The 14673-nt window shown below is 40.1% G+C and overlaps 1 protein-coding gene across 15 annotated transcripts in view; it reads right to left on the reverse strand.

The window, feature by feature from the left end:
• The window catches only part of Nrm (neuromusculin), a 79846-nt gene that overhangs the window by 63631 nt on the left and 1542 nt on the right, over positions 1-14673 (reverse strand). The gene's annotated exons all lie outside the window — the stretch shown is intronic.

Consider the following 14673-nt stretch of genomic DNA (forward strand, 5'->3'; position numbering starts at 1 on the left):
CTTATCACACGATTTCTCTATATGTATATTTCCGATACTGCCGCCTCACAACTGAATTAATCTGGAAGGTGAAAATGAAATTGAACCACATCGGAGTGACTGGCCTGGAAAAATACGCTTGTAAAAAAAATTCTTTACTAGAGACTATGATTCTTTGCAGAAGCATTTTTTTCGTCAGTGTACGTGTTTAGAGTGTGGGGATTGGCATACGGGGGAACCGGGTTCGACGCTCGGTCGGATTGAAGAGGGGTGGCGGGGGGAAGGGGAGGGGTGGAGGTGTTAAAATTTGTGACACTAAATCTCACGATTTCATTGTCGAGCGAAAGTCCCACAAGAGACGACTGTACCAGCTCAGGTTTTTCCGTCAAGTGAGGTTTTTCCTTATCCTTCGGTGAATTTGCCGCACAGCGTGGGAGGCGTAAAGGAAACAAATCGTAAAAACCCGAAACAGTATACGAGAAGATAAAAAATGTGCTTTTCACTCAGTGAAGTTTTAACCATCACATTCGCGAGTAATGTTTGATGTAATTTACGGAATACGATGGATGAAGCGAATAAAAATAAATTGCAGTAAATAAAGGACGAAGAGTATACAAAAATTTGAAATATCAATGCGTTGATATAATCCTCTTGTGTATTGGATATTGTAAATACTGAGTTTATATTTATTTGCTTGATAGCCGCAATAATTCTGATTCCCAGAATTTGGTGGTATGAAATGTTAACAAGTAAAAAGTCCTGGAATAGGTCAGACATATTACTGATTGCGTATGAGTTTTTCTACTCGGAGTCTAACACCAAATTTCTAGATTTTTCCTACTTCTTAATAATTAGGATTATTATGGATTATTTTTCATACTTCAAGTAATAATTTGTGATAAATAACGGAAGGTTGGAACAATCAAGTTCAGCTCTTCTGTCTGTTAACCGTCCAGTCAATCTCTTATCACAATTCTCTTGGGCGAAATTCACAGTCAATAAATGTCGTTAGAATTTCCAACTCGTCTGAACAAATACAATGGATTATTCATTATTATGGCGGATATTCATGACACGCATTTTGGTTGTAGATTGGAAGCAATTCGGTTCCACCCATCGCTCATTCATTGATAGTTAACGACAGGACATTTGATGAGCTTTGAGTTGGTACCTCATGAGATTTATTTATTTTATTTGAAATATTAAATTGTTCAAACGATGTTCCCGAGATATTACATTATGACCATTGTCAAGTGTAGCAGATATGTTCGTCACTTTACGAGAAAACGGTGAGTTTATACCTTCGAAAAATCGAAAGATTAGGAGGAAAAGTCAAGGGAGAATTTCTGAATTTAGTGCGAATGACCGTGACGTGCAAGGCCATATATTTTTTTACGTCGGTCTACTTATGTTGTTATAACGTCGTGACTGCGTTCTGAGCCATTGGGAGGAGCTGGTGGGAACGAGCCACAGTAAGGCGGAAGTACGCATGAGAAAACATTGAGCTGACCTCAGACGGAACTCGACGTGACGTTGGCCGAATAATGTGAAGGGGGTATATAAGAAGCCACTGTGGGAATAAATTTCTTTACCCATGGGGCTCACGGAAAGACGGCTTTGTAAGTATTCCCCCTTTGAAACAAAATACATTGGTATACAGTGAGTTTAATATGAAGAGCCCATTATATTCGTGGCAAAAAATTAACAGACGCGAGTACAAAGAGATAGGACGAAACCCCAATTTTTTTTTGCTGATCATATTAACGGAGTAAATCGATGCTAACGTGACTCTCCCAGTTTTCCTCATTTTCCAAGGCGAACCGCCCCTTCGCTGTCTCTCACTATTGACGACGATCTCTGGGGCGTTAAGTTGGTCGGATAAGACGCTTGAAAAAGGCGGCACGGGCTGAACAAGACATAGGAGGGAAAAGTCACGGAAGAGAGACAAAGAAAAATTGAGAAAAAAAAAATTTTACCAATAAAAAGCTGAAAACCCTCGTGACAGGATTGAATTCAAAGAGCATACCCCACTGCAATTTTTTTTATACGAATATGTGATATGGAAGTTCTTGAAAAGTAATAAAAGAGTTTTGCGATACAGAAAAAAAAATTATCCGTAAAAAACAATGATGGCCACTGTCACTGATAAAACTGAGACAGAAAATGCTGTGGAATATTGGTTTTGTGGATCAGTAAAAAAGACAGTGAAAAAAAAATTGAATACATATGTACATGTATTCGTACATGCACTAGTATGTTATATAGACGGAAAAAGGGAGATCGCGTGAACGAGGCCAATCTCGTCGTCCCTCGCGGCTAGACCGAACATGAGAGCACGTTAATCGTCCGCTGTTTCGGAGTTGAAATTAATTGAAAACTCTAGCGAGTAACGACGCATTAGCCTCTCACCTAATCGTACATAGCAATTGTACAAGTGTGCAAACTTTTGATCCTAGTATTTTTAAGTACACATTGTGCATCAAGATTGTGCATACCACATGTGCCACGAGGACTCCCAGAATGAAGGTACAGTCGTGTGAAATGTTCACGTGCTCCTAGAATCTTGATGAAATAAAATGCTGTGAAAATGAGGGGTTTTGCAATTGAATAAAAATTTTCCAAATTAATTACCGAATATCGTCACAATCTGACTGATTCAATATCCAACTCGAACTGACTGGACATGTATTTCATGAGTTTCTCCCGGAGCGAAGGTAATCTGCGAACGACAGGGCTCATCGTTGAATACTGAAGAGCATGAACTCCCATAACAAATCAGTGTGAATTCTCATGGCACAGCAATGATGCTGTAATTGCACAGGTCAACAATATTGTATCACCTGAGGCGCACTTTTCCAGAGAGTTGTGCTGTGAAAGCTTTAGCAGCAAATACGAGGCAATAGACGAGATGTAATGGTATATATGCAGAAGATGAGATCTCGACAAGCCCGATATTCTTGATATACTGTAGATAAGGGAGGAGGGGGGAGGGTGGAATACCCCAGACGGCAAGTAGAAGGCGCGATGAATTATTCACTGGAATAGAATACAATCGTTCTCCAGAGATAGGTGCCAGCAATGAAGGGGCAGAGTGGGTGAATTGATGGAGAACAGGAGGGTAGCCGAGCCTAGCAGTGCCAGGGTCTTGAGAGAAGCCGAGCATTGAACAAATCACGGTGCATTAAAGAGAAGCTGGAGACCAGCAATGCGAACGTGTTAGTGGTAATACCTAGAGTTAAGATTGCCACTGCCCTGATATTCCTCCATTCACGGACAACGCCATTATTATAGAATAAAATCCACAAGCAAGCTGTTGGTGAAGTCGGTAAATCGCATCACGCTTCGTTCGTTGAATCTTACATATAGGGATAATACGCATAATCTGGTAGTGGTTCGCCAGTCGATTATTATGGTTTTACATCGAGCTTTTTGTATGCCCCAACACAATGGCCGACCCAGTGCTGCTTCCGGGCTCCCAACGACACTTCGATTTGATGGCATCACCTGGGTCGCAAGTGATATAGAAATATTTGGGACTGTGTCTGTCTTGATTTCTGTATAATTTTGTTTTGCCTCGCGTTAATCAGCTTTACGTAATAAATAATAGAAAGAAGAGGATCAGAGGAAATAAATCCGAGGATAAATCTTGTTTAACTGATGGTCAGAGGATAAGATACTGTAATACCGATGTTTTTTTCTTGGAACGCGATACTCTCATCAAGATGAAATCCCCCATTTGGAACTCCTGTGCAGCCCTAGGGGTGCTGCATACTGGCAACGGTTGTTGTTGATGTCCATTGCACATGTCTATTATCATCATTAAAAATTGAAGTAATGAGTTCTGTGGAATTTGAAAAGAGTGAGGCTCTGGAAGACATTTTCAAATGTCTAATCCCCTCTAGAGAGATTGGTGCTGGAGGATGGTAGTAGTTTAATCCTCTTGGATTCACCGAGAGGACCGATGTTATAGGATATAATCTGCGGACAAGCCGTTGGTTGTGCTACTAAAACTCGTCATGCCTCACTTGATGAATCTTATGTGCGACGATAGCACGTAAAATCTGGTAGCCATTGGCTAAACAGTACTAAGCCTTAAATTAAATCGTGATAAGGCTTCTGACAATATTGTCATTCTACATGAAAATTTTCTTATATTTACAGGCGAAATAAACTCCTCAGAGTCTCCTTGCAACGGAATATGGGAATTTTCAGGGTTGTCTGAGTTTCAAACGGCTATTTGTTGTCGTCTGCGTATCAGTTTCTGTTCCGATCTCGTAAGCGTTAAACCTAGTAAAAAGGGAAAAGCGAGATGAGATGAATTCTCTTGAAGTTTTTGTGCAGCGAAAGAATTTCTTTAAAGTGAAGTCTCTCGTCTGAATCTCCTGGACAGTCCTGGGACTTCTCGCGATGCTAGTTGTTGCTGGCTTTGAAAGCACTGGGTTCGTACCAACTCATGTCTCATGTCTCACAAAGATGATGGTTCTATAAATAGTTCCTAAAGATCACAAAGAGAACGATGGTGCAGGGTCGTAATGTCCTGATATCCCTGGCCTCGCTGACACCATCAGGATCATACGATACGACCAGTGCCTGAACAAGTCGTTGGCTGTTCCACTGAACCGCGTCCGGCATCATTACCTCGGGAAAAGCCTTTTGCAAATTTTCCTCCATTGACATGAAACGTTGGGTATCTTCAGGGAAATATTCAACTCAAGACTGATTCAGGTAAGTTTTCACATTGATCAATCAGCCTGGCTCTAAAAAAACCGAAAATTTTCGCGACCGTTCGAATCCCAAACGGTTCTGTTGTAAAAATATGTCAGAATGTACCCCGGCAAATTCCGAAAATTTTATCGCGTTGCAATTCTACTGTCCTGATAATAATAATGAACTATCCATGAGCTGTCATTTTTTTTCTACCAGTGTATTGCTATCTGCTCTAATCATGACATCGAAATAATTTTATTTTTTAATAATTTAATTCGGTCTGGGTTGGAGTCTCATTCTGAGTCCCGTGCACGTAAAAATAAAAAAAGCAAAACGAGAGAAAACAACTTCTGTTGAAGTTTTTTAGACCAAGACGATTTCTTTAAAGTGAAGTTTGCCGTCTGGATCTCCTGGACAGAAGTAGAATTTCATGTGATGTTAGTTGCTACGAGGTCTGTCTACACCCACTATGAGCTTGATCAAAATTCAAGTTTCATCCCCCGTGTTTAATGCTCTAATCACTGGGAGAAGAAATGACGAATCAGAATGATAGTAGTGTAATATTCATAGAATCATGGCAAAGCACTAGTGTTATAAGATATAATCCATTCACAAGCCATTAAGAGTACTATTAAAACTTATCCGGTTTTCCTCGATTAATTTTATATATGACAGCGCGTAAATTCTGGTAGCCATTGATAACCCATCGAAAGCCTTACTACTCAGCGTTGTAAGCTTTTTGGTGATTAGAGATGATTTTACATTTGAATTTTGGTATGATCGAGCCAAATAGACAATATCCAACGCAAAATATTCATATGATCGTCAATATTTTGTGCCCAGAGCCCATATCCACTCAGTCCTGCCAGGATTACGTCTTTAGAAATTGTTTTTAAAGGTTTAATGTGCTGAACAGCGCAAACATTAACGAATTAGGGCTGTCGTGATCCGATATTCCTAAATTCAGGAATACCACTGCTATAGAATAGTATTCGTAGCGGAAAAAATGAAGGGCTTAGCGGTGGTTCCGCTATTTTAAAAGCTAATGCCATTCGCAACCTATTAACAGATGATAGGGACTGTTTGAAAGCTTCGATGAATGAATTTCTCTGTGCAGCTTTTGTAGAGCCGTTAAAAGCTTCACTATCTATCGTGGTGGTGTTTTCGGTAACTACGTAATTTTACTATGAAATTTTCATGCGACCATTTGGAATAGAACAGTCGCCGTGCGAGTTCTTGCTAGAATGAATAAAAAATCGGTTGAATGTGCCCAACGAATCTCTCAACTTCATGAATTTTCTGCGAATACTCCAACATGATAAATTCCGTAGCCCTAGACAAATCCGCAAAAAGTCTCATGATGCGTTCTAATAATCTCCTCGACGATTATTTCATTAACAGTCATCATAATTTTTGTGGGACATTGGGCAATTGGGTGTCCCCGCGATGGGAGTGTTTGATGCGACATTCTAATCCTTCCATCCTCCCTCATCTAAAGTGAATCTCCATCCATCGAAAATGACTAATTAATGAGCCTCACTCTGCATGTAATAATTCATTCGTAGTCTACGCGAATGAGAGCACTGCAACCCCGTAACCTCGTATGAAAACTTTCAAGAGCCTCTACAACATTCTCTCGTTTCTCTTTGCATGCTTATAATAAACGAGTTGTTCCTCGCTCTCTCATACTCACCCCTCTTTCATCCCCATCAACACTCAAGAATAAACATATATATGATCACGAACGTGAGCTACCATCGGAGGTGGCTCTCTTTCCGCCCTCTGCACTGGCAAAACCCAAGGACTTAATTAAATTTTGTTGAAAGTATGCCTGCTAATTGTACGATTCGTTGGTGTGGGGCACCCACACAAGCCTATGGCACTGGGCGTTACAGTGAGAAATGAAGATAACGGAGGGTAGTGAAAATAAAAATTAACACGTTTTATATTTAGAGCTTTTCATTAATATTTCTTTTTTTTTTATTTCATCTGGACCTTCTCTCTTATTTCCTGGAGTTTATTTGTTCCCTTTTTCCACTTCTTTCCAATCATCAAGCTCACCAATATATACTCCGCACACGACGGATAACTAATACGGCCTCGCGTCAGCCATTTGGTGCAGTGACCTCGTCCAACTCATTTTTTTTTTGACTCTCTCCTTTCCCTCAACTGGTATTTTATTTCTTCCTTTCTGCTTTTCCATTTTTTGCATCTCCCTTCTCGTTCTTTTTATTGTTTCCTCGCTTTTTTTTCCCTACTTTCTCTTCTTTTTCCTCGCGCAACGTCCGGGGAGGGCAATACTGCAGCGTGCGACGCCGGGCTCTCACTGGGGTGCAACGACATTCACATATACGGGGGTGAAATACACACATACGTGAGCTCATTGTTTCACACGAACAATGAATAGAATGTATTGAGGATTGACATTATTGACCCGAGATATAGAAATTCCTTCAGGAGCATTCCCCAAACTGATTCTTTACGATGCAAAAACACTTTCAAGAATCTGAAGCGTTGAAAATTGAAATTTTGTTTTTCATGAAAATGGATTTATTCGCTCAGAATCTCCAGCTCGTATCAAGTGCACTTGTAATTCATGTAAAATAATGCGAAATCTTTTAATTAATGCTGAGGTAAAATGCAAGAATACACAATATTGAATAACACGATACAGTGAGGGTAAAACAAAGTTTAATTACGTGTTGAGTAAGGGCTTTTGTGCTTAAAGCATTCGACAACGAGTTTCTGGAATAAATGAATGAGGCAAAGAATTACTGAGCCTCTATCCACGGATGAACGTACGGGTTTGCTTATTGAGGATACTTCACGGAAAGTATACGGTTTGATGGTCGACTCAAAGAGTGCGACGCGATTTTAATGCTAAAAGTTTTTGAGTAGAAGGAGAGGAGATGGGGGAGAAGAAAAAAAGAGGTGAAAGTATGAAGATAGAAAGAAAGTCAAAGGGATACGACAGCAACAAAATTTCTTCCACCCCGTATACTGTGCGGGGGTTATATGAGAATGGAATATGAGAGACGCTGACGGGTGCAAGTCAACGTAAAAACACATGCCCTTTTTTTCTCACAACAAATAAAGGAGATATGACGTATAAGTCACATGTATCTCTTTTATGTAACACATGAACGATCGATTTCGTGTCTCTGGCATTTATTGCGGATGTCATCGAGGAGGGAATTGAGGGGAGAAACTGGTATGAGTGTATTGAGGAAGATTTTGCGAAAAGTTGAAGCGTTTTTGGGGGCCAAATACGAGTGGTTCGATGTGGAAAGCCAGTGAGGAGGAAGCTGATGAGAAGTTTTCAAGGGAACGGCCATGGGAAGGAGGCTGGAGAGGAGGGGGGAGGCAGGAGCAGACGAAGAAATGAAGAGATAAGGGAGAGGAGTGAAAAATAAAATGGCATGGAATTCGCCTCCTCAGACTCGCTGTAGATACACAAAAGACTGAGAACCGCAGAGATGCAACTGCAGTGTGATACATCCGCAGGAAATCGTACCGCCTGTCTTCTCCGTTGGCACAGTGTGCCCCCTCCAAGCCCTCACTTGGATATATATATTTTTTTCCAGACTGTGTTGATTTGAAAAACACGTACATGTATAGCCACGCACGCTCCACTGATCAGCGCATGCATTGAATATTTTTTTTTTTGTTTTATTTCCTTCGAAAGAAAAACTATTCTGGAGCATATGAATGAGCCGGTATCCTCTTTTCGCAAAAATTCGTGCAATCTCGAACTCGGATATTGGCTTGATGAAATGCAATTGCGAGGGCATGGGCTCCGGAGGGTGAGTGAAGTTGGGTAAAAAAGTAGTTTTATACCAGTTGAAAATTCTCCGTAAGGCACCTATTTTCCTCTTTCTCTCTCTCACTCACCCTGTACTCAGCGGTGGTATTCCAGGGAATTATTTTGGTCACGTGGAATGCGCGTGACTCGAGTGGAATGCCCCGTTTCACATCCTTATCTTCCAAGCCAAGCTTCCTCTCCTTACCCTTCGCGGAGTATGAGAAGCCAGGGGAGGGTTTTACTGGGTATACGATACTTATAACGATGGAGAACGTGTGTAGTTTTTTTTTGCCCCAGTCTTCCCTTCGCCCTCGCCCACCCCCCCCTGATTCCAGTGTTACGGTACACATCCCTTGTCTTGTGCCATGCAAAATTCGATCATCGGACTCGTGACTAACTTTGAAAATCCTGCATCTGGGTAAGTGCAAATTTCTACCTATATTATAGCTATAATGCAACGAAGAAAATGAGAAGACAGACGACGCGCCGGGACAGCATTTCATCTCTTCATTAATTTCCTCACAAAAGATGGAAGTAGTTGCCTTCAAAGGACATGGCAAAGTTGTCGAGGGGGGTAAGTGAGGTAAAAAAAATTTAATAGAGGAAAGATAATGGAGGAAATTTGATTAAGGGAATTTCGTATTCCTAATAACATGCCTCAGCTTCAGAATAGCCTCATAATAATGTAATTTTCAGGTACAATAGAGGAAAGGTACATGAGACGCTTGAGAACTCAACGAAAAATCGACTTCTCTTTTTCTATTCACGATGAAAAAAAAATCACGGTAAATTGGAAAGATATTTTTCCGCTTTCTCCAAGAGGCATTTACTATTTCCCCCGAAAGATCTTTATTTCCATAGTTTTCTCACTTGCGTTTGAAGTGGTTGGTAGGGAGTTTTTAGTACGGCAGTGGTATGATAAAGAAATGAGCAGTAGTGAGGGAGAGGCAGAAATTTAATAAAATTGTCGCGTGAAAAGTCGTGGTCCATGGAATAGTACAGGGCATTGGCCGCAAGGGAGCGTACTGAATTGGCGTAGAATGGAACGCAACTCCGGGGGGTGGTGGTAGAAGTTTGGTGGGGTAATTTGCATTCGCCAGTGAAATCGAGGTCGGTGTTGCCCACGGGGCGCCAGAAAATGAGCCTAGAAGCACTGCTGCACTAGTCACTCCCTCATTGCTATATTGGGTACTGTACATGACGTTTATATCTGCAGCCACCCACTGCACTGATGCCTCTTCATTGGAACACTAAAATTCAATGCCTTTGTTTTGAGAGACTAATTATCACTTTTTTTATGATAAGTGATAGATTGCACGCGGCACCCTCAATTTACATCTGAAAACTATTCCAAGTGTCTCAAGTGTGGAAAATGGAAATTTTGATTTTATCGCGATTCATCTCCATATTACTCATTGGCAAATGTAAATCATGGGAAATTGGATAAAATGACGTTACGATATGAATTCGTGACATTTGAATTAGAATTTTATCTTCTACACCAGGAGAGAATATAAAACTGATAATTTTGCTATAGCTGGAGGGTGAAAAAGACAATGTAAACATTGACATTGGAGCATTCTGGTTATTTTTTTTCTCGTAGTAAATAATTTCTTTTATTTCATCCACTGTATTGCCTCGCAATTTTTACAAAGGCTCAATAAATTTTTAGCGCGACAGATATGATTGTCGATTGCTGCGTTTCGATTGCTGTCTTGTATTAGCAATAAATACAAGAAAAATCGTCGATAAACGTTGTAAACTATTTTGGGAGAGCAAAATTAATGTCTGAATTTCACATACGTTTCGTATACATTTTTCAAACACTAAAAATCGTCTAATGAAATTGAGAATTCGTTGGAACTCTAGACAACACTTTAATTCACATCTGAAATGCGGACAAATTGTCATTTTAGTCAGACGTTTATCAGTGTCTCAAAAAATTTGCACCAACGGAGGGCGAAATTCCCAGATTTGTATGATCAGTGTGACTTTTTGTGTCTATGAAAATATATTTATTCATGTGAATTCTGGTGCACGTATCAAATATGTTTGTAGTACATATGAGATAGCGTTGAATATTTTCATTAATATCAAGGTGGAATTGAGAAATCCATAATATTATATAACGTGAAATACGGAGGGAGAAGAAGAGTTGAGTTATGTGGTGGGTTTTGCGCTTAAATCATCCGACGACAAATTTGTGGCACCGATGAATAAGGCAAAGAGTTACCAGGCAACCGAAGTCGGTGGTCGAGCGGACCACTTGCGGGTCTAGTTTGCGAAAGGTTGCGAGTTCGATCCCAACTGGAATCGAAGACGGCGAACGGGAGACTACTAATAGAGTCATTCTCTTCATCACCGGGGGTTGCCTGGGGGTTACTACACTTTTTCTATGTTCATAGAAGTGTGAACACAATTCCTAAGCACAGGTCGGTTCGCAAACGCTCAAATCCTCGCTGAATACGATTCAAGCAATCGATTTTGATGGAGATTGATTGACGTTCAAATACTAGTAAGACTGGTCAATCGGTTCTCACTTTGATAACTCCTTATCGTATGATATTGGATATGATTCATCAAGTCTTCATGTCTCAGCATCAGCTTGCACAGTCTAATAATCAATTGGTGCACTTGATTATACTGTTGGTTTAAAGTTGAGGTTTAAAATGTCATTTTTCCCTTCAGGCGTGCAACACATGTGTACTCTCACATAATCCTATATAACCCAGGCAGGAATATGAAAGGCTGACAAGGAGAACAAGGCTTGACAAGGCTTAGCTCACCGAGACTGAGTAACGCAGAGCTACTTCAAGCTTGATTTCATCGTTGTCTAAAGCCTGATTTGAGGGGGGCTTTATGAGACTATTGGTGAGGATCACCTCGAAAGCTTAAAAATGGCAATCACTTTGAAATATTGTTCCCTCATCCCTTAATAAATAGCCAAGCCTCACCTTCAAACACTCACTCTCTATGTAAAAGATGTTCTGATTTTCTGGGTCTAAAGAAGATAAAATTCCGAGTTGTAGATCACAACCTCCCCTCAGAGATAAGTCAACTTATGTCGTCTTATCACTTCGCTACTGAGATAGGTCACTCTATAACGAATATTTTTAAAAATTTTGCCTCGACGCGGATTGATTTATTGAAGATATTCCCAAGGGGTACGATCCGTTGAGGCCCTAGTTGCCCTGTCTTTGTCGTATTGAATAATTTTCATGGCTTAGATATCTCCATTCAAAAATTGCACTAGTGGTTTATTAAACCACTATATCTAGACGCCTTTGTTTTGAGTGACTAATTACGACTTCTTTGTTTATGATGACCGATCTATAGCATGCGGCGCCCTCAATTCTTAGCCCCCATTTTTACCACCAGCTCACAATGTGAGTCGGTTACGAAGCGCTAACGGGCCCACTACATCGAGCAACTTAATCCTAATTGAGCTTACTCCGGGAGTAGGAGAACGAGAAAGCCACCTGACGAAGTCATGGAGAAAGAGAGAGAAAGAGTGAACGATAGCAGGCCAGCCAGAGGGGTAACATGGTAGTTCAGCTTTACGGGTATGGCAAAGTTCCGTGCTAGAGTGTATAATGCCTCTAGCGTTTGGTGAATCGAGTTGGTTCCTCAGATCTTCAAAATCCCTACTTCCTCGAGACTCGGGGTTCTATTGAGGACAAATATTACCCCGAATCCTCTGTTACCCGCTCGTCTCTTTGTCCAACGCAAATGACATAAAAAAAAGAGGTTCACCAGTCTAGGGACTAAAATAAGAGTACCATCACTGGTCAAATCCGTGCAGATTTTAGAGAAAAAAAAGGGGCAAGTTGGCAGGTGTGTTCATGGAGAATTTTATCGTATGTGTGGATGGAGGATTGAGAGCACTGGGAAACCCTTGATATTAAAAGAATTTGGGTCATTGCATGTACTACTTCATGGACTTTGAAAATATACTTTTCATATCGTATCAGTATTATTACTGAGTTTTGATTCTGAAGGTTGTTCCAAAATACTTGATCATTAATGTACGGAAAGATGATTAGATTTAATAGCACAAGGGCTTTCAAATTATAATGGATTGCCTAATGGATGTTACAAACGTGTGGTGCAGTCCGACTTTGGATTGAAAAGTAAACCGGCTCTTCTTGAATATTTTACGAAGTTACGCCAAAGAAACATCGAGTAAATTACCCGGTTACTTTTTAATTTCACTTATCATTTACCTGATAATTTTCTCATTCAAATCCGCCGATGAATTGAACCATAAAATTAAATTGATAGGTTTGAGGGGGAAAACCTTGAATTTAAGGCCCATTTTGTGATAATTCTAGCAACGAATGTGGCAATTTATGCAGAAAAATCTCTCACGCTCAGTTTTGAAAAAAAATGACACGAGAGATTTTTCTGCCCAACTAGTCATACTCGTTTTTTTTTCAAAAAAGAGTAAAAAGTACTTGGAATGAATTATGATGGTTGAAGGATTTTCGAACGGCAATTTTTTCAATTCTAATTTTGGTCGAGTTGACGGTGGTGCTTGAGTGAAGGGAAAATTGCGTTAAATTATGAAAAAGATTTGTTCCACGTATGACCCGAAAAAGAGGAGAGGTTTCTGGAGTGTCATGAATTCACATGTGGCCCGATAAATTATCAATCTAAAACTGAAGTGCAGTAGCTACTCTTAAGTTTGCATTCATAGAATCCTGCATCACTTCCATCTGATTTTTTTCACTCATCAACAAATGATAGAATTGAATATGACCAAATGAATATACGCTAATAGTTTCCAAATGGTTCACCTGACAGAAAATTCCATTCGCTAATAAACTCTATCAGTGTGAAATCAAACTGTTCGTAATTAGGATGGAAAAATGCAAGAAATTTCGGCGACCCTATCAATATTTTTTAATAAATCTGAAATTATTGTTTTTATCGTCTGATGAACTCTGAAGATTTTTTTTGGCTCACCAATTCTGGTCGCAGTTACGAAATTACACGATGCGCGTCCCATAAACTATGGCAACATGGTGAGCTTTTACAGGCGTACATCATGCGTGAAACGCGTGGGAATTGTTCTCGGATTTCACATAGAAAGAGTGAAAGAAGTCCCTACAACAAAACCCATGAATAAAAACGATAACAAAAATAGAGTAACAAAGCATTAAAAATGAATTAATGCATTTGTAATTGGTTTCCCCAGATAAAATCACATATGTATCAACCAGTAAATGCATTAGCCCACTGATTACAATCATTGGGAATCCCAAGCGTTCCTTTTAATTTCGTTGAATTGAGGGTTCATAATGAAATTGAAACGGATATTTAAAAGAACATTAATGAACAAGATGAAAAAAAATTCAAAATACGATATTCCAGTGATAAAATAATAAAATTTCGTTCTCTCTCCCTTCCTCCCTCCAACCCACCCACCCTCACTCGGCGCGGTGTTTTTATTCTTCCGATTACACCAGGTGCATGAGAGAGCAAAGAGGACTTCATAGAAACAGGTAAAAAGTAGTACAAGAGGGAGTGAGAGAGGTAAAGACAAAAGAGTGAACATTTGTGGGGAAAAATAATTGCATCGATAGTCCTCTCCGCAACGCGTTGGAATAATAAGCGCACACTGGGATTACTCGCTCGCATTCTGTTCCCAGGGGCATGATCCCTGGGTTCTGGCACCACCGCGTCGTATATATAAACTCTCATGTAGCTAGTTCTCGGCACGACCCTCTTGACTTTCTCTCTTCCTCCTCTATCTTTCTCACTTGTATCCCGTAAAACCCGACAACTCGAGCTCTGCAATATACCCGTTGAGCGCTAAAAACTCGGCTTTTGATTATTATTATCGTGTGAATCTAGGAGTAATTATTTCCGTTGGTGGTAAATGTTTCCTGTGTCGCATTAATTCATCCATATCTCTATAGATACAGCATACACGGATACAGGTTTGAATTTCGACTAATGTACATTGTACATGCGTTTACCATACCCTCAACAACTCTCTTTTACCATCCCCCATTTATTTCTAAGGTTATATTTGTGTACAATCCACTTCAGGTACACTTGCCAGTGAAAACAAATTTCACTTCAACTTTTACCCACCCTTACCAAGTGAGATTGATAAGGCGAGTTTAATGACTCGCTGTACGGGGAAGGCCAAATGGAGGAATTTTATTATAACTTGAACA

The sequence above is a fragment of the Diachasmimorpha longicaudata genome, chromosome 7 (genome assembly GCF_034640455.1).
Source record: "Diachasmimorpha longicaudata isolate KC_UGA_2023 chromosome 7, iyDiaLong2, whole genome shotgun sequence".
NCBI classification, from domain to species: domain Eukaryota; kingdom Metazoa; phylum Arthropoda; class Insecta; order Hymenoptera; family Braconidae; genus Diachasmimorpha; species Diachasmimorpha longicaudata.